Genomic DNA, 24,338 nt, shown 5'->3' on the forward strand with positions numbered 1-24,338 from the left:
ATGAGCATGATACCAGTATCGAAAATATCGTTACCTAAATTCGTCAAAACTGGGTACCGGTACCGAAATATTCGATACGATACAATACTGCCATTTGAAGGTAAAATTCGGTATTTTACTGGTACCGTACCGAACCGGTACCAATTTCGAAAACGCCAAAAAGTAAGTACCAATACCAGCATCGAAAAAATTCGGTATTAAAAATTTGATATGAGCACGGGTACGATACCAGTACCCAGTACCAAATACTCATCCTTAATCTAAACAATTCACTTTTTGAATAGAATGAATGCACTAATGCACCTTATCACCACACATATTTCGTTAGGAACATTTACACTTTTTCTGTATTTAAAATTATAATATTGATTTATTATTAAAAATAATATTTTACTATAACTGTATATAATGTAATACAACTAGTTTTTGCTTCGCTCGCGTTGCGGGACACTAAGCTAAAATTTCTATTTCATAACATGTACGTATGTGTTTTGGTTACTTGTACATACTACTCATAACACGATCTCAAAAAAATACATCGAGTCAACCAATTAAAGCAAAACAATACCATACTTTTGCTAAAAAAAACTAAAATGATAGAAATACTATAATTTTAAATTGGGGGCAAAATTGTAATTTTTCAAGACAAATGAGTGTGTGCCAGGCAGCTGCCTTACACGAATAAAAATTACACCGAGTCAGCCAATTAAAACAAAACAAGAAAAGTGCCCGGATAGTCCCTGTGGTTTGCTTCGATTTCACCTTTAGTCCCTACATTTTTCAAAATTACAGCTATAGTCCTCAACTTTGGCAAATTCGTTCTCGGATAGTCCCTGAAGCGGATGGAGGTTAGTTTTTGGTGTTAAGTGAGTGTGAAATGACTAGAATACCCTTGTGATTAAAATAATATTTATAACATTAACAAATATCTAACATATCCACCCCCACCCCACTCCTCTTCAACTCTCTGTTTTCCCTCAACCCCCACCCAACTCCGACCACCTCAACCCCCATCACTGCAACTCCGGCCAGCCACCCAACTCCGAGCTCCAAACCACCCACCAAAACACGTGTTGCGGTTAAAGATCTGTGTAGTCGGATCTTGGTTGCCATTCGAAGTGCATAATTAATTTAAGAAAGAATTGAGAAACTTGGAGATGAAGAGTTGCGGCCTCAAATCATTGTACAGTCGGAGGCCTCTGTTGTGCCGATGATGTTGTTTTGGGGTTAACTGAGTCAAATTAATAAACCGATACTACCTGACTTGCTCGCGGCTCCCGCTCCCGGGGCAGGGGTCGGGGGTTGCGACATACAGGTTACAAGAGAGAGCAATTTGGCTTAATTCCCCACAACTAGGGTTGTTCAAATCGCTCGCCGCTCGTTCGATTTGACACTCGGTTGTAAACGAGCCGCTCTACTCGGTTCGGTTTGTAGACGAGCCAAGCATGAGCAAAGGTTCACTCGGCTCTGCTCGGCTCGAATTATTGTTTTTAATTAGTATACATGTACCAATTTAATTTTCTTGTCAAATGAACCTCCCCTACATATATAAACATGTATATACACATATATATACACACATCACACATACATATATACTTAAATGTAAATTAAATTTATAGTTTTATATATATCACTGTATTAGATTTTGGTCCACAATATACAAATTTACAACTATATCTATACGTACTAGCCTAACCACGTCAAAAAAATTAATATTAAATCGAAAAGTTAAACCCTAAACCGATAAACGACAGTCTGCTCATCGCTTCAATGTTTCATGTCGTTACCCTAAGTCGATCGTCTCCTGCTTTTAATGTCATTGTTCTTGCAACATGATCATCGACTCGTCGGCCACAACATTGTCCTTCACAAGAAAAATATTATGCTATTAAATGTGCATGTTTTCGTTTTTAAAGACATAAAACTTGAGACCCAACATTGTCACTATTTTTCTCAACAAATTTAAATCAGCTGACACAGTTGTCCAAATCGCTCGACGCTCGCTCGGAATATTTACTGCTCGGAAAATGCTCGTTTGATTTGAGGCTCGGTTTTAAATGAGTTGCCCTGCTTGGTTCGGTTTGTAAACAAACCAAGCACGAACAAAAGTCCGCTCGGTTTGACTCGACTCGACTCGTGAACAACCCTACCCACAACGTGAACGGGCAAAAACTAGTATATTATATACGGCAATGAACGAATATATTATTTATCATTTTAAATACTTTTTTAACTGACACTTTTGAGAGAATAATTTTATTCAAATTTAGAAAGTTGAGCTAATTTTAAAAGTTGGGTATCAAAAGTATTTATAAAATATTCATATTTAACAGAATATAAAAAAAATCCCATTACTCTCATATATATTTTATATATACGCATGGCCATATTAATATACTTATTCATCGGTAACCTTTTAACAATGTTAATTATGCCATGAGGTATGATCACGTTAATTTAAATATAAATTTACAGCGTAATTTTGACTGTTTTAGTTATTAAAGTCAAATAATCACAATCCATTTTATCTTTTCATCTTTTGATATGAGTAATTCGGATATTTTCAAAATACAATGCATATTAACAACACTTTATATATTCACTCCCCTAGCGAGGAATTCAAATGAGAAGAATTTTATAAGAAAAAAAAAGTTTCAACTAATAAAAATGATTCATTTTACTTTATTTAATATTTGCATTTAATTTTTAGTCTTGCTCTTTAATATCTAACTACATTAAATTTGTAACTTATTTTCAAAACATGATTTTTTTTTAAAATGAAAAAAAAATAATTTAGAGTGTAGGACAAATTACAATGTGTAGGATAAATTTCGAAATGTGTAGAACAACTTTTTATGTGTGTAGGCAAAAATAAATTAGTGTAGAGAATGATATCACTAATTAATTAGTTATAGATAGTAATAAATGAGATGAAATAATCTACTTAATATTTTACAATTGTATCATTTGTTCTTTTTCTTCCCAATTAAATTTTATTCTCAAATGAACCTCCCCCCACTCCTCTAATCTATATCTTCTATGTTTGCCTATAATAAAGGAAATAAATGTTTGATATTAGGGATGAGCTTGGTATCAACCGATACCGAAAATCGCAAAAAGTGGGTACTAGTACAAAATATACCCGATATGGTTCGGTATCGAATCGGTACAAAAAATGTGACACCTCGGATCTTTCCGGATAACCTTTCGATGTAACAAACGTGTACGTAATCGACTAACAGTAAAAATATATAAAAACTATTTGCTATTATGTGTTATGTGCCGATTTGCTTATGTGTATGTATATATATATATAAGTGTTATACACGTAAACCGAAACCACAAGCAACCCGACTCGAGACCATGGTCTCGAGTGAACATTAGTAATGGGCCGGCTAGGCCTTGGCCTCGTAGGAATTAAACCCAACCCAAGCCCACACTCGCAACACTATATAAACCCAACCCCACCTCCCTTAACCATTTTACACACTCTCTTCTCACACTCTCATCTCTCACACCAAAACCCTAAAGCTCTAGCAACCAAGACCACTCTTCTCATCCTTCTCCTTCTTCTCGGGTCAACCAACATCAAGAACCTACTCGGTTTTAGCTCGGAACCGCCAACCGGGAGCTCATTCATCGATCCATCATACCCGCACACCTTGAATCTATAACCGGTTAGTGGTTTTAGCTCTTTCTAGATGTTCATGTGTTAATAAGGTCACTATGTGTTACCATGATTCTTGCTTGTATTAATATAGGATGATGATATAAATTTCGGATAAAAGATTTGATGCTTGATTATGTTTGAAAAGCATGCCTAGATAACTTAGGGTGAATGTTTATGAAAGTATGTGAGTATTCGGTTTTGGGGGAGATAGTTTTGTTTCCGGTTAACAAGGGTTTGGTTAAAGGGGATTTGGACATGATGTTGGATTGAGTGTTCATGACTTTCATGATTTGAGATTGTGGTTAAATATTGCTTGAATAACCTGATTTTGGTTAATTGTCAGTTGGATACTTGTGATTGAATATGTTGAATGTGTGAAGAACAATTTGAATGTGTTATGAACATGATAAATATTTGAAATTGTGCTTGTTTGATCTGTTGTGGTTTGTAATCAGACAAGAAAACATGTTTTAGTGGAAATGGTACATATTGGTTTCATGAAAATGCATTTCCATTGGTTCGTACATATGACAGGTTCTAGAAGGTCTTCATGCACACGTAACTACGGTTGCGAGTCGCAACCTTTGGTTGCTACTCGAGACCGCACCAAGATCTGTCGAGACCTCCCGGTTGCGAGTCGTAATCAACGCGTATCGATCTGATTGCGAGTCGTAACCACAGCTGCTTTGTCGGAATCGCCGGTTGCGAGTCGGAATCTCTGATTGCGAGTCGCAACCAAAGCATGACGAACCGAGACCTCGCTTGCGAGTCGCAACCTTGGTTGCGAGTCACCTCCGTCTCGACTGGGCTGATATTGGGCCAACGTACTTGTTGGATTGTCTGTTAACTGGATTGCTTGTGTAACTGCTTCGGCCCAATAGCCCCACTGTTTGTATGTTGGACTTCCTGTTGACTGGGCTGCATGTCTACCTGCTACTGTGGTTATCTGCATTTACGTTAAGTGTGTCTTATACGTGTTTACTTGTACCCGACTTGACCCATATTTGGTAACCATGTTAGGACGTGGTGATCAACATACTTAACCAAGTAACGTATCATACCGAGCAACCCAAGGTGAGTTCACAACTTAAAAGCATGCGTCCCGGTGGTTTGGGACACGAGACTAAAACAACCCTATCCCCTTGTAAAGGGGATACCGTCTACACTCCTTCCCTAGTTATTGGGAAACAACTTACTTTATCTTCCCTTGTATTGGGAAACCTTTTTAGTTAATTACTGTTTATACGGATTGCAACTAACGGCACTAAACGCAACTCTATCACTCAAGTCCCTACTACATAATACCGATTAGTCGCCGGTGCCAGGCGAACGGGTTATTAGTTGATAGCGCTATTTAGGTCTTACCAGCCTCACACCGTGCCATGGTATGGGATCGGTCGTGAACTAATGTACTCAGGCATCCGTCAATGATGATAGAACATTGACATCGGGGCATCCTGCGGAAACGCATTCGGTTACCTAGTGTTCGGTATTGGAAAAACAGTTTAGTCGCTAACTTTTGGGGTAGCTCCCCATGGCATGTATAAACGGATAAATTAACTGGTGAAACAAGTTTTTGGTAATTAAAACTGGACAACTAGTGAACTCACTCAGCATTATTGTTGACCCCTTTACTGCATGCTTTGCAGGTGGCCAGTGACTGGAGCAGCTACTTGGGATGTGTAGTGGTCGTCTGCCCGTGTGTTGGGCATTTATTATGCTTACCTTATGAACACTGTTTAAAAACTATTTAATTATGCTTCCGCTACTTGTTACTGTTTAAACTTTAAAACCTTTAACTCTGAACTTGATATTTGCTAATTTTTATGGTTAGCAAGTATTACTTTAATATTAACCAATGCTTAGTATAATTGGTGGCTGGATCCTGGTCAGTCACGCCCCCGAAGCGGGTGTTATCCGCGGGTGGATTTTGGGGGTGTGACAGATTGGTATCAGAGCCATTGGTTATAGTGAACTTGGTTTTAAAAAGGGGAAAAATCTTTTTGAGAAAAACCAGACTATAACCCGTGACTCGTGACGACACTACACTCCAAGTACAAGGCTCGACTTATCTGACCTCATAGCTCGGACCCATAGTTACTTGCTTACTTGTCTTATGCTTTCTGCTTTACTATACGTACTAGTTACCTGATTAGATAGATGCGTCTTCTCTCTTCTATCTTATTCTCGCTATGTTACGACATCACACTCATACTATGTTTTCTGGTTATGAAGACAATGAGTGGACGCGGACGAGGAAACGTCAACATGACCCCGGCTCAGTTCACTAGCCTGCTCAACACTGTGGCTGCAGCTTTCGCAGCTCACCCGATAGGTCAGCCTGCACCTGTGCAACCACGTGTTTGTACCTTCAAGACCTTTATGGATTGCAAGCCTCTTCCTTTCAATGGCACGGAGGGTGCCATAGGCCTTCTGCACTGGATTGAGAAGGTCGAAGCTGTTTTTGCTGTCTGTGAATGCCCAACTGCTAATTGGGTGAAGTTTGCTACTGGTACTCTAGAGGGAAGCGCACTTTCATGGTGGAAGGCGCAAATTCAAATGCTTGGCTTGGAGACTGCAAACGCTACTGCGTGGGAAGATTTCAAGGATATGATCAAGGAAGAGTACTGTCACAGGGATGACATCCACAAGCTTGAGAATGAGTACTATGAACTCAAGATGGTTGGGTCAGAGATTGAGACCTACACCAAGCTGTCCAACGACTATGCTGCTCTTTGTCCAAACATGTCTCGACCTATGTACCGAAGGATCGAACTGTACATCAAGGGTCTGGCTCCAGAAATTCGAAGCCACGTGACTTCAGCCAACCACACTACCATTCAGCCGATCGTTCGACTTGCTCACAAACTCACGGATCAGGCTGTGGAAGAGGGCAGGTTGCCCAAAAGGATCAGTGCTGCGGAAGGAAGTCCTAGTGACAACAAACGGAAGTGGGATGGAAATCAGGGCAAGGATGCTAACCCTACTCAAGCCCCAGCTCAGCAAAGGAAAACTGACAACAGCAAGGGCAATCAACAACAGGGTGGCTACCGGGGAAACTACCCTAAGTGCAACAAGTGTAACAGGCACCACAATGGGGCATGTAACAAGGGTCAGTGTCAGCGATGCCACAAGATGGGGCACGAAGCCAAGGATTGCAGAAGTCAGTTCCCAGCAAGGCAGAATCAGCAACAACCTCAACAGCAACAGCAGCAGGGAAACAACAGAGCTTGTTTTAAATGTGGGGCAACAGGGCACATGCGAAAGGATTGCCCTGAACTGAATCAGAATCGCAACAACAACCAGGGAGCTGGGAACAATGAGCAGAATAACAATGCTGGAAATGCAAGGGGCAGAGCTTTCGTGATTGGAGCTGGAGAAGCTAGGAACGATCCCAACGTCGTGGCGGGTAAGTTCCTACTTGATGATCGTTATGTTTCTGTGTTATTTGATTCCGGTGCCGATGCCAGTTATGTATCCCTTCGCATTAGTAAGAAACTTAAGCATTCGCCCGCATTATTAAGTTCTAAGCATACCGTCGAGATAGCTAATGGTAAGAACATCGAGGCCACGCACGTGATCCACGACTGCACCCTAGAATTGTCTGGCCATACGTTTAGTATCGATCTTTTCCCTGTCAAACTTGGAAGCTTCGACGTTGTTATTGGTATGGATTGGTTATCCAAACATCGTGCTGAGATCCTCTGTCAAGAGAAAGCAGTTCGTATACCTCGCCGTTCTGGTCAACCCCTCATCGTCAAAGGCAACAAAAGTGGAGAAGTCACAGGCATTATCTCGCTTCTAAAAGCCCAGAAGTGTTTACAGAAAGGGCACACCGCTATCCTAGCACTCGTCACCAATACTCGCGAAAAGGAAAAGAGGATTGAAGATTTTCCTATAGTACGCGATTATCCCGAAGTATTTCCTGAGGAACTACCTGGACTCCCTCCTCACCGTCAGGTCGAATTCCAAATCGAGCTAGCTCCCGGAGCAGCACCCATAGCTCGTGCACCGTACCGATTGGCTCCTGCAGAACTGAAGGAACTCTCTACGCAACTACAAGAACTATTGGATAAAGGATTTATCCGTCCTAGTTCATCACCCTGGGGAGCCCCAGTACTCTTTGTCAAGAAGAAGGATGGCACATTCCGAATGTGCATCGACTATCGTGAGTTGAACAAGGTTACCATCAAGAATCGTTACCCTCTCCCGCGCATCGACGACCTATTCGATCAGTTGCAAGGGTCGAGCTACTATTCAAAGATTGACCTGCGATCAGGCTATCATCAGCTGAGAGTTCGTAATGAAGACATCTCCAAGACTGCATTCAGGACTCGTTATGGTCATTACGAGTTCCTCGTCATGCCTTTTGGAATGACCAACGCACCTGCAGTGTTCATGGATCTTATGAACCGCGTATGTAAACCTTACCTCGATAAATTTGTGATTGTGTTTATCGATGACATCTTGATTTACTCGAAGAGTCAAGAAGAGCATGAACAGCACCTACGCCTTATCCTCGAACTTCTTCGCAACGAGCAACTGTACGCCAAATTCTCTAAATGTGACTTCTGGCTTCGGGAAGTCCATTTCCTCGGTCATGTAGTTAATAAGGACGGAATTCACGTCGACCCAGCTAAGATCGAATCGATAAAGAACTGGCCTACGCCTAAGACCCCCACTGAAATTCGCCAATTCTTGGGCTTGGCAGGCTACTACCGCAGATTCATTCAGGGATTCTCCAAGATTGCACAACCTCTCACAACACTCACTCAGAAAGGCGTCGCCTACAAGTGGAATACAGCACAGGAATCTGCCTTTCAGAGGCTTAAGGATAACCTCTGTAGCGCTCCTATTCTCTCGTTGCCTGACGGCACGAACGACTTTGTGGTTTACTGCGATGCGTCTATTCATGGGCTCGGTTGCGTGCTAATGCAACGCGAGAAAGTTATCGCCTACGCCTCTCGACAACTCAAGACGCATGAGAAGAACTACACGACGCACGACTTGGAACTAGGAGCAGTGGTTTTTGCTCTTAAGATATGGAGACATTACCTGTACGGTACCAAGTGCACTATTTACACCGATCACAGGAGTCTCGAGCATATCTTTAGGCAAAAGGAATTGAACATGCGACAGCGTCGATGGGTCGAACTCTTGAATGACTACGAATGCGCCATCAAGTATCATCCGGGCAAGGCCAATGTCGTGGCAGACGCCCTCAGTCGAAAGGACACCGTACCAAAGCGCGTGCGAGCACTGCAACTTACCATCCAGTCTAACCTCCCTACCCAGATTCGAAATGCCCAAGTTGAAGCATTGAAGCCGGAAAACATTAGGGCTGAGTCTCTGCGTGGATCGAGACAGCAAATGGAACAGAAAGAAGATGGTGCTTACTATGTGACAGGGCGTATCTGGGTTCCACTCTTTGGAGGTTTACGTGAACTCGTGATGGACGAAGCCCACAAGTCCCGCTACTCAGTACATCCTGGTTCGGACAAGATGTACCATGATTTAAAGACTACCTACTGGTGGCCTGGTATGAAGGCCCACATAGCAACATACGTTAGCAAATGTTTGACTTGCGCGAGAGTCAAGACAGAATACCAGAAGCCAGCAGGTCTACTCCAACAACCAGAAATCCCGAAATGGAAATGGGAGCAAATTTCCATGGATTTTGTTACAGGGTTACCTAGATCTCAACGAGGAAATGATGCTATTTGGGTAATCGTAGATCGATTGACCAAGTCCGCGCACTTTCTGGCTATTAAGGAAACAGACAAGTTTTCTACCTTGGCAGAGATTTACTTAAAGGAAGTAGTTTCGAGGCACGGAGTGCCAACCTCGATTATTTCCGACCGAGACGCTCGATTTACTTCGGAATTGTGGCAAGCTATGCACAAATGCTTTGGCTCACGTTTGGATATGAGCACTGCTTATCACCCGCAAACGGATGGACAGTCCGAACGTACCATCCAAACTCTAGAAGACATGCTTAGAGCGTGTGTGATCGACTTTGGCAAGAACTGGGAGAAGCATCTACCGTTAGTAGAGTTCTCATACAACAACAGCTACCACACTAGCATTCAGGCAGCACCTTTTGAGGCATTGTACGGTCGTAAATGCCGGTCACCTCTCTGCTGGGCGGAAATCGGTGATAGTCAAATCACGGGCCCAGAGATGGTGGTAGATACAACGGAGAAGATTGCCCAGATCAGACAACGCATGGCGGCAGCTCGTGACCGTCAGAAGAGCTACGCTGATAAGCGTAGGAAACCATTGGAATTCCAGGTCGGTGACCGGGTTCTACTTAAAGTCTCACCCTGGAAGGGTGTGGTTCGCTTTGGTAAACGGGGCAAGCTTAATCCGCGATATATCGGACCATTCGAAATTACCGAGAAGATCGGTAAGGTTGCTTATAGATTGAACCTGCCTGAAGAACTGAGTGCGGTACATAACGTTTTCCACGTATCCAACCTGAAGAAGTGTTTGTCGGATGAAACACTTGTGATTCCTTTTAAGGAACTGACGATTGACGAACAGCTACACTTTACTGAGGAACCGATTGAGATCACTGATCGAGAGATCAAAATCCTCAAACGTAGCCAGATACCCCTTGTACGAGTTCGTTGGAACTCGCGACGTGGCCCAGAGTATACCTGGGAGCGGGAAGACCAGATGAAGCACAAGTATCCCCAGCTGTTCCCTAACGAAAATCCCAGCACTGAAGCTACGAACGAATTTCGGGACGAAATTCCAAACTAACGGGGGAATGATGTGACACCCCGTTGAAACGCTTTCACTTACACTAGCTTGACAGTGGCTGCCTTAACTTTCGGGACGAAAGTTCCTAAAACTTGGGGATAATGTGACACCTCGGATCTTTCCGGATAACCTTTCGATGTAACAAACGTGTACGTAATCGACTAACAGTAAAAATATATAAAAACTATTTGCTATTATGTGTTATGTGCCGATTTGCTTATGTGTATGTATATATATATATAAGTGTTATACACGTAAACCGAAACCACAAGCAACCCGACTCGAGACCATGGTCTCGAGTGAACATTAGTAATGGGCCGGCTAGGCCTTGGCCTCGTAGGAATTAAACCCAACCCAAGCCCACACTCGCAACACTATATAAACCCAACCCCACCTCCCTTAACCATTTTACACACTCTCTTCTCACACTCTCATCTCTCACACCAAAACCCTAAAGCTCTAGCAACCAAGACCACTCTTCTCATCCTTCTCCTTCTTCTCGGGTCAACCAACATCAAGAACCTACTCGGTTTTAGCTCGGAACCGCCAACCGGGAGCTCATTCATCGATCCATCATACCCGCACACCTTGAATCTATAACCGGTTAGTGGTTTTAGCTCTTTCTAGATGTTCATGTGTTAATAAGGTCACTATGTGTTACCATGATTCTTGCTTGTATTAATATAGGATGATGATATAAATTTCGGATAAAAGATTTGATGCTTGATTATGTTTGAAAAGCATGCCTAGATAACTTAGGGTGAATGTTTATGAAAGTATGTGAGTATTCGGTTTTGGGGGAGATAGTTTTGTTTCCGGTTAACAAGGGTTTGGTTAAAGGGGATTTGGACATGATGTTGGATTGAGTGTTCATGACTTTCATGATTTGAGATTGTGGTTAAATATTGCTTGAATAACCTGATTTTGGTTAATTGTCAGTTGGATACTTGTGATTGAATATGTTGAATGTGTGAAGAACAATTTGAATGTGTTATGAACATGATAAATATTTGAAATTGTGCTTGTTTGATCTGTTGTGGTTTGTAATCAGACAAGAAAACATGTTTTAGTGGAAATGGTACATATTGGTTTCATGAAAATGCATTTCCATTGGTTCGTACATATGACAGGTTCTAGAAGGTCTTCATGCACACGTAACTACGGTTGCGAGTCGCAACCTTTGGTTGCTACTCGAGACCGCACCAAGATCTGTCGAGACCTCCCGGTTGCGAGTCGTAATCAACGCGTATCGATCTGATTGCGAGTCGTAACCACAGCTGCTTTGTCGGAATCGCCGGTTGCGAGTCGGAATCTCTGATTGCGAGTCGCAACCAAAGCATGACGAACCGAGACCTCGCTTGCGAGTCGCAACCTTGGTTGCGAGTCACCTCCGTCTCGACTGGGCTGATATTGGGCCAACGTACTTGTTGGATTGTCTGTTAACTGGATTGCTTGTGTAACTGCTTCGGCCCAATAGCCCCACTGTTTGTATGTTGGACTTCCTGTTGACTGGGCTGCATGTCTACCTGCTACTGTGGTTATCTGCATTTACGTTAAGTGTGTCTTATACGTGTTTACTTGTACCCGACTTGACCCATATTTGGTAACCATGTTAGGACGTGGTGACCAACATACTTAACCAAGTAACGTATCATACCGAGCAACCCAAGGTGAGTTCACAACTTAAAAGCATGCGTCCCGGTGGTTTGGGACACGAGACTAAAACAACCCTATCCCCTTGTAAAGGGGATACCGTCTACACTCCTTCCCTAGTTATTGGGAAACAACTTACTTTATCTTCCCTTGTATTGGGAAACCTTTTTAGTTAATTACTGTTTATACGGATTGCAACTAACGGCACTAAACGCAACTCTATCACTCAAGTCCCTACTACATAATACCGATTAGTCGCCGGTGCCAGGCGAACGGGTTATTAGTTGATAGCGCTATTTAGGTCTTACCAGCCTCACACCGTGCCATGGTATGGGATCGGTCGTGAACTAATGTACTCAGGCATCCGTCAATGATGATAGAACATTGACATCGGGGCATCCTGCGGAAACGCATTCGGTTACCTAGTGTTCGGTATTGGAAAAACAGTTTAGTCGCTAACTTTTGGGGTAGCTCCCCATGGCATGTATAAACGGATAAATTAACTGGTGAAACAAGTTTTTGGTAATTAAAACTGGACAACTAGTGAACTCACTCAGCATTATTGTTGACCCCTTTACTGCATGCTTTGCAGGTGGCCAGTGACTGGAGCAGCTACTTGGGATGTGTAGTGGTCGTCTGCCCGTGTGTTGGGCATTTATTATGCTTACCTTATGAACACTGTTTAAAAACTATTTAATTATGCTTCCGCTACTTGTTACTGTTTAAACTTTAAAACCTTTAACTCTGAACTTGATATTTGCTAATTTTTATGGTTAGCAAGTATTACTTTAATATTAACCAATGCTTAGTATAATTGGTGGCTGGATCCTGGTCAGTCACGCCCCCGAAGCGGGTGTTATCCGCGGGTGGATTTTGGGGGTGTGACAAAAAATGTACCCGGTTTGTTAAATTCGATACCGATACCATGTACAATTTGATTATCCCTATTTGACCTGTTTCATTCATTTGAGTCATTTACTTGTTTTATTTTCCTGTTTATATTAAGGCTACAGGGTATGAGGTATGATTGCCTGCCACCTCATTATTTTTTTCATCAATAGCGTCTCTCTCCCATACTATGCTAGCTATGAGGCCTAGCCAACGGAATAACGAGTATTAGCGGATGAAATGTAGGGCCCACTTCAAGTTTAAAATTTTAAAACCACAAAAGATAAATATAGGGTGGGGGTTGTGCTATTAGAGGCATTAACTCATACCTTGCTTGTTAAAGAGGAGTGCTCCATTGCTTAGGCCATCCGTAGTCATAAAGCCCATTGTGGGGCGTTATGCGACACGTGTCGTGCCACGTCACACAAGGGCTTTATGGGGCGTTATAACACTAGAGCCCGTAGTCATAAAGCCCTCGCCTAATCATTACCTATTTAATAATTTTCTATTTTATTAATTAATATAAAAAACATTGCTTAAATTTGATTGGCGGAAAACCAGAAAAAAAAAATTCAAACAAACCACACATCACGCCGCTATCCATATCACGCCGGATCTTCTTTTTTGGCCCATAACGCCGTGCGTTTCGGTGTTCACCGGCGCTATGCGGCGCTATGGAGCATACCGCCCTCACATGCCGCCCCATAACGTTTGCTCTTATATGAAACTGGTGTGGTTATATGGAGCTGAGGTGTTGACATAACACAATAAAACCCCTTCTCATATTAGATAAATAATAAATTAATATTAAATCTTATCACATTTTAAATGTTGAATAGAATCATTTTGTTTTTCTAATAAAATATTATCTTCAAATTTAAATATTAATTTAAGATATTTTATAAAAATAGATTATTAATCATGAAAACCAGACTTTGTTAATATTATTTATTTTTATGTTCATTATTAAAATAAATATTATATCAATTTTGTTACATATATAATTTATAAATCAAATTGTCGGAATTGGTTCAACCATTTTATCACTCAAATGACTGCTGATTTGCTCTTTTTAAGAACCGTCTTCACAATCACTCTATCCATCGCGTTTTAAGTATATCCGTTAGTTTTTTAAAGATATAATTTTTTATTATTAATTGTTATATAAAATTATATTTATTCAACCCGTGTAATATAATATTTTTTATTATTTACTATATAAATTTACATTTATTCAACCCGTGTAATAATAGGGTTTTTAGTGACATAACTTTTTCATTATTTGGTATATAAAATTAGATTTATTCAACCCGTAAAATACACGTGGGATTATAAGGATATAATTCTTTTTTTATTATCTAGTATACAAAATCACGTTTGTTCAACCTGTGTAATACACAATGTTTAAATATACAATTTTTTATTATTTAGTATATAAAATTATATTTATTCAACTCATGTAATACACAGGGTTCTTAAAGATATTTTTTTATTATTTAATATATAAAATTATATTTATTTAACCGTTCCAACTTAGTCCTACTATATACACATACATACTTTGTCTTTTCATCTTTTCAGATGAATAATTCGGATGTTTTCAAAGTACAATACATATTAACAAGACTTTAACTACTCCACTTTTATATATTCACTGCTCTAATCACTAGTATATACACATACATAAAATAATAAAATCAACTTTCAAAGGTGTAGTGGAACCGACTATTTTTAGTGACCGAGACAAACATGATTTATAGGAAACATTCTAGACACACGTAGAAGATGGAATTTTAAAGAAAGGGATATTGGTTCAGTTAATCCATTAGAATCATTTAATTAGTTTCATTCATATATATTTATGCAACATCTTAAATTGAACCCACACCAATATTCGATGCTAATTCAACCAAGAACCTAAATATTTTTTTGGTTATAATCAGTGGTGGATCCAATTAATTCTGTCACTCTGTCAGAGGGTGCAAAAAATGGGTCAGGTCAGATAGTATCACGTCATGACTGGTCAACAGGTTGGGTCATAACGGATCGTCAACAGTTTATCTTTCATAAACAATAACTGGGATGGAATTAGGTAAACTAAGTAAGGCAAGGCCTGACAAGCTAAAATATTGTAAAACCAAAAGGTAATCTTAATGCAAAACTTATACATAATCCCTTCTTTAATGATTATGAATATTGTAAAACCAGAAGGTAATCTTAATGCAAAACTTATACCATAATCCCTTCTTTAATGATTATGAATGTAAATAGAAGCTAATCTATAAATTTTGATTTCAATCCCAAAGTAATAATTCACCAAGTAAAAAATTCAGTGGGCTGCCGTTAAAAAAATAGTGGGTTGGAATAAAATATTAAGGAGTTGGAGCTCATAAACTCTCATATTTCAAATGAACTAGGTGATGGCTCGTCAGTGGCGGACTTAGGAATTTTTTCATGGAGGTGCGGAATATTTTTAAAAATTTTAGGCCTCTAGGTATATAAGTAAAAAAATCGGTTCATATCGGGTCGGGTCATGTAAAACAAACGAACATCAAACTAAATTTATATAATCATCAAAAACATGTCAAACCTTGTTACAAACATAATTAAAACGTCGACGCCCTACGGGTTTTCATTTTTTGAAATCTATCCAAAACATCATCTAAAGCTAATTTCTTAAGCAATTCTTTCTCTATATAACATAAGTTCATCACTCCATAACATAATGTTTCAATTTTAATTTTAATTTTCAACTATTCAAGCCCTTGAAATTATAATGTAAGTTGTAATCACCATAAAAATATATAAACAACATAATCACCCTAAAACTCATCTAAACAACCATAAACAACGTCAAAACACACAAAATTTCAAACCTATTTAACAACTTTATTACCCTTTTTTCTCCTATAATATCAACCAAAATCATCAAAATAACAAAGAAACTTACCCGTGTTCGGATTCCGGATAGATTTGGTGTCAAACAATGGTGGTATGGTGGCTGATTACGGTGGTCGCCGGCTGCTGGACTGTTGTCGCTGGGTGATGTTGTTCACTTGTTCGTTGGCAGTGCAGGGACGAGAGAGAGAGAGAGAGAGAGAGAGAGAGAGAGAGAGAGAGAGAGAGAGAGAGAGAGAGAGAGAGAGGGAGAAAATTTCTAAAGGTTTTGGGCTTTAATTATTTTAATATAGTTTGAAATATTGTAGGGTTTGGTTAATGGGCTAAGACTTAGTGGGCTAGCTAGTTAGGAATTATAAGTGGGTAAAGGTATAGGTATTTGGGTTTAGTTAGGTATTAAAAGTTATATAATTTAGGTAGTATTTTTTTTTAAAAAAATAAGAGTTTACTAAAAAAATTAAAATATAAATTGATAATACTTTTTATCTAAGGGGTGCGGACGAAAACTTTCAAGTGTGCGGTCGAAAAATTCCATGGGGTGCGGACGAAAAATTTCAAGGGGTACGGACGGAATTTTCGACGGAACTTAGCACTAATTTTTTTTCCCCGGGGGTGCGCCCGCCCACCTTGAACTATGCTTGGGTCCGCCCTTGTGCCCCGCCTGCGTTACGGGGTGATAGCTGAATAATTCTCAACTAATTAAAAAAACAGTACTATAGTTTTGCTAGAAATAAAAAGTAAAAAGAGTGTTAGACAGCTCTTTGACACGATTTTTAGATGGGGGCAAAGTCATATTTTTATTTTTACTTGGGGAAAAATCAAATTTTTTTTTTCCGAGGGTAAAATCCTAATTTTTAGTTAGGGAAAACCAGATCTTTATTTTGCACTGGGACAAAAACGTAATTTTGAATTGAGGGTGATATCGTAATTTTGAACCGAAGAGAAAATCGTAAATTTTAGCTGGGGGCAAGAGCATAAATTTATTTTGAACTGCGGGCGAAGACGTAATTTTAAACTGTGGGCAAAACCGTAATTTCAAAGTAGGTATAAAATAATAAACTGGTGTAAAATCGTAATTTTGAGCGCGGGGGGGGGGGGGGGGGACAAAATTTTATTTTGAACTGGGGCGAAAACGTAATTGTGGCTGAGGGTAAAAGCGTATTTTTTTTACCAAGGGCGAAATCGTATTTTTTAGCTCGGGGCAAAAGGGTAAATGTATATTGAAGTTGAGGCAAAACCGTATTTTTTAACAGGGGGCAAAACCGTAATTTTAGAGTGGGTATAAAATAATAAACTGGTTGGTCCAATGGGTATTGCTCGCCGCCCATTTGAACCAATAGCGGGGAAACACTATTCCGAGGTAAAACCGTAATTTGAAAGCGTGTATAAAATAATAAACTGGTTGGTCCAATAGGGGAGGACCGACCACCCATTTCAGCCAATGGTTGCCAACCACTATTCCCACCATGTGAAATGTATATGTTGAAAATATTCATTTAGTTCTATTTTAATAATATTTTTGTTACAGTTCATTCAGAAATTTAATATATAGGTAAATGTTAGTATGATTATCCAAATGGGTTTTAATGCATAATTTGTAATGGTTTGTGTGCACTCCTTAATAGTATAAGCCTCGGGCCTTCTCACTCATAAGAATTAGAGGTCGGAAGTTTTTTTTAACAACTTTTTTACACCTAAATACCACCTAACTTTATGTTTGCAAGAAATTAAACCCACACCGCTTTTGTGTGTGTGGATTGAGGAGGGGGGGGGGCATAGATAGTCGTGTTAAGTAGACACATTTTCTTATCATGTGATCTCATCATGTTCACTCTAGGTAAATTTAATATATAGGTAAACTAGGTTATATCCTCGTGAGCTTCACGGGTTATGGGTTTTGTTAAAAAAATCTATATTTATAAAAATCTATATCTACCCGTGTATAACACGGGTTGCACAATTTAAGTTGTATAAAATATAAAAATCTATTAATATACCTTAAAAACACCTGTTATAGTATGCAATTTGACTTATTACCAACAAAGTGTAACCTTTGATTTATTAAAGAAAAAATACAACCTGCTGTAAAGTGCTAGCTAGAATGAATAAAATACAACTTGTGAATAATATTTAAGTACAGTTCCTTTAGTTACATAATGTGTATTTACATGGAAGATATAGAAAAAACAATCTGTTTATTTTTAGGCTTCCAAGGATCATTTTTGTTGCTTGGTCTTCTCTATATCTGCCATAAGGGATATATCTTCAAATGAGAAGTTGTGTTTTTAGTGTTTTTGAATAGCCTTGTTTCCGCGCAAACGATAACTTGGCACTATCTGCTATATGTAAAAGGGGAAGGTGCATGTACGATACCTTGTTTTGGCATCAGTTGGAGTAGGTCTATAATGTTACTCTGTTTCTTTAAGCATGTAGAAGGGCCTAGATCTGTCATTTTTTCTTTCTTTGTGGAAGAATAAATAGGTTGATAAGGGAAACATGCCCTTTGAATGGACAACATAGATCATGTCTGGCAGCAATAGAATCCGTATTCTCAATATTTGGATTAATATGAACAACCATTGCAGTTGTAAAACGTACATGAAGCTTACCTGTTAAAAACCGACAAATATAACTCTTTTGAGTATGTTAAATCTTTTTTTTGTTTACACATTTGGTAACCTTCATGGATGTTGATGCTACTATAACCGAAGGGGGTTCACGCATAGCTTCTTTGTTGAATACAGTAGCTATTTCGTCCCAAAAGTGACTTCGATTAATTTGTTGTTGTGAGAATAAGGGTCACTATTGTGTGTAAGAAACATTAGGTGATGAAAGAAAAGACTCACCTCAGGTCTTCAACTTATATTTTTAGCAAGATGCTACCACCTATTCATCAGCAAATAATTATACAAATGAACGACTATAGATATCCAATGTAAGTTGTCGACTATAGATAACCGGAGGGGGCGATGGAATTGGCGTCTTTAATGAGAGACTATTTGCTCCAACCATGAAATTGTAAATCAGATATTCAATTCAGATTTCATACATATTAAATACAAATTTCAATGTTAGTACTGAATTTGCCCCAAAAATTTGAATAAAAATTGACCAGACGAATTGACAAGTGCAAAAACCGTTGAAGTGTCAGACGGGTAGAAATAGCAGCTGCTCGACTATGACCAGTGGTATGATATGTGCACTTGTAGTCCAAACAGTTCCTAAAACCCGGAGAAAAAAAATCATAAACTCCTTACAATTGTGACATTTAACTTTGACTAAAAAACTCAATATAGAGGATAAAAATTTACCAGTTCTTTTAGAACGACCGTTGTCATCAAAGCATTTCGACGAACCAAATCCTACCATGAGCTTGAACACTTGTTGGTGCTTCCCGACATCACATCCAACTTGCACAGTTTGCTTGATATCCACTGTGGTAACTGAAAAAAGAAGTAACAAAGAGATGAGTTTGGCGACCTTACTTTTACATTTTAAAAAACAATGTAGCAAAATCAAATTGGTCGTAAGCTAAGTAATTTTGATGGCAGAGAACACTCAACAAAGCAGAGGAAAAAAACATATAAGATGAACCACAGAATTCAAATACACCATATATTTGCTGGAAAAAAGAGCCTATTGTTTATCTTTAAAATAAAACAATACCCCTTTATGAACATGTAAACTGCCTTTGTTTATCCTCACATAAAAATGGCAAAAAAGGATAATTAATGGAAACCCAAATTACAATCTATTAAAGTCACAGAACCCAAATTCTATTTAATCAGAGAAAAGCTTGTTAATATTTTTACCATACTCGTCATGTTGGTAATAGTATTAAACCAAGAACCATGGTTGAGCTAATCATACTATACATAAATTGAATTCATGAATCTTACCTGGCCAAAACGCTTCCCAGATTGGAGCAGTGGCGTCACGGACAAGAACCGAACAAGAACGTGTCACCTTATTCTTCACTAAGAAACCCTAATCGAACACCGTTTCTTTGCATCTGACTTTCATTGACAACGGGTTAAATCACTTAAGCTTACAGACAATTAATACAAGAACAATTCCATACCTGATTGTGACAGGCTTCCTACCATCATTTCAAATTCTCAAAATCCATGATTATAAACACCAATGATTAATGATTTTCACCAATGATTAATGATTAATGATTTTCACCGCAATCATGTACCGAATTTTTACACAAAAAGTTGATAATTCTAGAAGAAGAAAAACTTCAAGCACAAATCTTTATTAAAGATGTTCATCAAACTCACCTTCACTACAAAAAGATTTGAACTTTATGAGAAAAAACAAAACTTTACTAATGAAGAAAGCACAATTTAGGATGCAAGTAGTCATTTTTAAGAAAAAACAGAAACACCCACAAAGATTCAGGTTAGCCCTTTTCAACCAGAGTAAAGTACATATATTCTTAATGCATAATTTGAACAGATAACTAGGTATTACTTTGAATTTGAAAATTGTTGCTTTGTACTGAAGCAATACCAATTTTAAGCTTCAAAAACAACTTTTTTCCACTTCACATAGTACAATTAAAGAGTAAACAATATAATTCTTACAGGTTTTAGACATACAAATTACCAACTAATAATTTGTTCTTTCAAAACCTAATTTCCCATAGATTTGACTTATACTAACCCTGTTTTACCAAAGATCAAACCATAAAATTTAAACACTATTTTTTCACAAAAAAAAAAAAAAAGAATAACAATTTCAAGCAATTTAGGTTTTGAGAATTACCATTTTGCAGTCAAAGATTTGATCTTAGAACCCCAAATTAAAGAACAAATACATGTCAAATCTTTGGAAAAAAAAAATGTTATTTAAGAGACAATAAAATACCCACAAAACATTTACTCTCAAAATTCAATTTTCCCCCAAATCAAAAACCCTTAACATTGCCCACCAAAGATTTAATCCCAAAACACCATTTTTCAAACAAATAAAGATAAATCTGAAGAAAACTTTAAAGAACATCCACCACAAATAATCTTGAAAACAATAAATTTCAACATTAAAATGCTTAATAAATAAGGGACTCAACGGTCAAATGATATCATTCAAGAAGGGTAATGAAGAAAACCAAAATCAGTTAAGAATCATGACAAAATTGAAGTTAAAATTTAAAAAAGTTTAGAACTTTACCAGCAGCAGCCTCGTATGAAGATGATCAATCTTGAAAGTATCAACTCTGTGAAGAAGGATAATTGCATTAAAAAATTATAAAAAAAAAATTGAAAAAAGAAAAGCGGTTCTTTTTTTTCTTCTGCTTCGAATCCCTGGTAATGGTTACAATCTTCATTACACAAACCAAACTAAAAACCGATGGAACATGTAATTAGAGGAGAACTTACCGGAGCTTCGTTGGAGACTTCGCCGGAACCCTAGCTACCACCGAGGGAAGCGGCGGCTAGGGTTTTCTGGCATTGTCTTTCTCCTCATTTTAACCATGGAACCGTCAACAATGTATGGTGGCTGTTAAGGACCACCACTGTCACACCGTATAGAAGCCTGTAACCGGATCATCACCACCATCACTCTCTCCCGTCCCTCAAGGGTTGCAGACCTTCATCGATCTGGTGAAATCCTCACAGATGATGAAGTTTTGTGAGATCTGTGAGATGTGGGAGATTATGAAGATGAAAGAATAGTGAAAGAATGAAGGAGAGAGAAGGAGCGCTATGGTTTTTAGGGTTTCGAGAGAATGAAGGAGACTGAAAGGGGAAGAGAGAAATAACTCGGCTTCTAGGAGAGAAAGAGAGACACACGTGATTTGAAATTGAAATTTGAAATTTGAATGGAAATTTTGAACCTGACCGCCCAAAAGATGTTTGCATGAAACAAAAGTCTATCCAGTATCCAGTATTAATAATACATAAAAATTCAAAAATCTCACAAATTGACACATGGATTAGAAGGTGGGAGGGATTGACAAGTAGGAGAGAGAGAAGGGAGGGCTCTTGTGGTGTTGACAAATAGGATTTTAAAGCTTTGATTTATTATAATAGAGAGATGTTAGTATGATTATCCAAATGGGTTTTAATGCATAATTTGTAATGGTTTGTGTGCACTCCTTAATAGTATATTAGTATGGGCCTCGGGCCGTCTCACTCATAAGATTTAGGGGTCGGAAGTTTTTTTAACAACTTTTTTACACCTAAATACCACCTAACTGTATGTTTGCAAGAAATTGAACCCACACCGCTTTTGTGTGTGTGGATCAGTGGCGGACCCAGAATTTTTTTGCTGGGGGTGCGGATGAGGTGTTTAATCATATTTTCAAGGGGTGCGGTCCGGATTTTTGCCTAAAATATACACTATATTTTTTTTTCAAGGGGTGCGACCGCCCACCCTGGCCAAAGGCTAGGTCCACCCATGGTGTGGATTGGGGGGGGGGGGGGGCATAGATAGTCGTGTTAAGTAGACACATTTTCTTATCATGTGATCTCATCATGTTCACTCTACCATTATTTTACCTCTTTCTCATTACATTATCTACTTGACATAAAACTAAACCATAAGTGTTTGATAATGTCGGTTTTTATCATTCATTGTGCTAACACATAACAGGTAGATCATATGGTGAATGTTTTAATCACTATTCGTTGGTTTATGAGCTTCATATTATAACCTTAAAACTTCATTTTATGAGGTTTTTTGAGTGTTAAAGCATTTGCATCCTAGGTTTATTATTTTCGAAAAGTGTAACTTTCACAACATGCTAAATATAGCAATTAACTTTCACGACACATAAAGTTGGACATAAAAGTGGTGGAGCATAAAAGATAATACGTTTTTGTGGCTAAAGCATAGAGCGCCTTTGAGCGGCTTAGTCTTGAACAGATGAAGGGATTTTAATATTCGAGACATGGTTGTTTAATGTTTGTTTTCATTTTCGAGACTCCTGAGTTTTTTTGTTGGCCTCATTGTTCTATTTCATGATCTAATAAAACAGCCGCCGTTAGAAAAAAAAAACATAAAGTTGACTGTCATCTTATTCATAGCAAGATGAAAATTCAGACTTAGCATTCTACAAGTTAAGAGGGGTATTACTATTGTCATGGTAAAATATTCTAAATCTTTTATCTTCGGTTGTGTCTCTTGTAGATATTCTAAATCTTTTATCTTCGGTTGTGTCTCTTGTTTTAGATAAGAATACATTCCATAGTTTGTCCATATCAGAATGAAGATCAAAGAAGTCTATTCTATCACAATGAAGATGGTGCTTATGAATATTAAATAAGTTTATTTAAAATGTATGAATTATAAGTTTAAATTGCTTTGACTTTGAATTGGTTTTACGTTAGTATGTTTTTATATTTCTAGATTATTATAAAAAATTAAATATATATTTCTAGATTATTATAAAAAAAATTAAATATATAGTCTCCTAAAACTAGCTAGGAAGTCGTAGTAAGGGTATCAAACGGACTCCGATTAAACTCATTCTAGCGGGAGCGGCATAGGAACTGTCTTGTCAAATTATACGATCTTAGATTTTAGGGTGTCTTTGTATCCTTCCTAAATTTAGGAGAGTTTATAGAATAACTCAACTCTTTTAATAATAATATTTATCTATAAATTACTCATTGAAGGATAAAGTTTGTAATCTAAATTGAAAAATCAATAACGTGGTTTTTGTATTTTAGACTTTTAGGATGAAAATGATTGGGAAAAGAAGAAAAGGTAAAGGTCAAGATTAAGTTTTCTTGTGATCTTTAGCAAAGCAACCTGTTTTTAAAGAATTAATAAGAAATCAATTAATAACGACTTTGAAGGGATGATGTAAGCAGTTTGGTCATACATTCCCGAAGCCTGATATGTTCAAAGAAGAAAATCACAAAAAAAAAAAAAAAAAAAAAAAAAACCAAAAGTGGCAAAAGTAAAAGATGATGTCTTTATAACAACTACGTGTTCTTATAAGCTTCTTTTGCAAAAACTAGAATGTTCGTGACAGTGGTAGTGCTAACTTTGATGGTGGTGGAGATGGGTGGGGTGACAATAGTGATGGTTACTGATGGGTAATTCCTGACTTTGGCATAATAATTCTCAACTGCAAAAAGATAACCTTAATATTTAAACCGTCCGGATGGCTAAGAAAAAGTTGTTCGGATCAACCTAAGTGTTGTAAAAATTGGCAATTTTAAAAGGACATCACCCGACCAGGGTTCGATTTGTGATAACTCGTATAAATCCCTGAACGTTTCGTTTTACTGTGTAATTACTTGTACGTTAAATGAATTGAATATGGTAGTTGATTTTATTGAATGATTTTTGTGTGCTTGGTAATGTGTAATGTGAATTACGTGAAACCGAAACCCGAAACTGAAATATTGGAAAACATTATTTTGTGCAACGAAACATTGTAGTTTGTTAAATTGCGACACGGGATACCTTAACTAATTATTTTACGAAATACGTGAAACCG

Source organism: Helianthus annuus, chromosome 15, assembly GCF_002127325.2.
Source record: "Helianthus annuus cultivar XRQ/B chromosome 15, HanXRQr2.0-SUNRISE, whole genome shotgun sequence".
Lineage (NCBI taxonomy): Eukaryota > Viridiplantae > Streptophyta > Magnoliopsida > Asterales > Asteraceae > Helianthus > Helianthus annuus.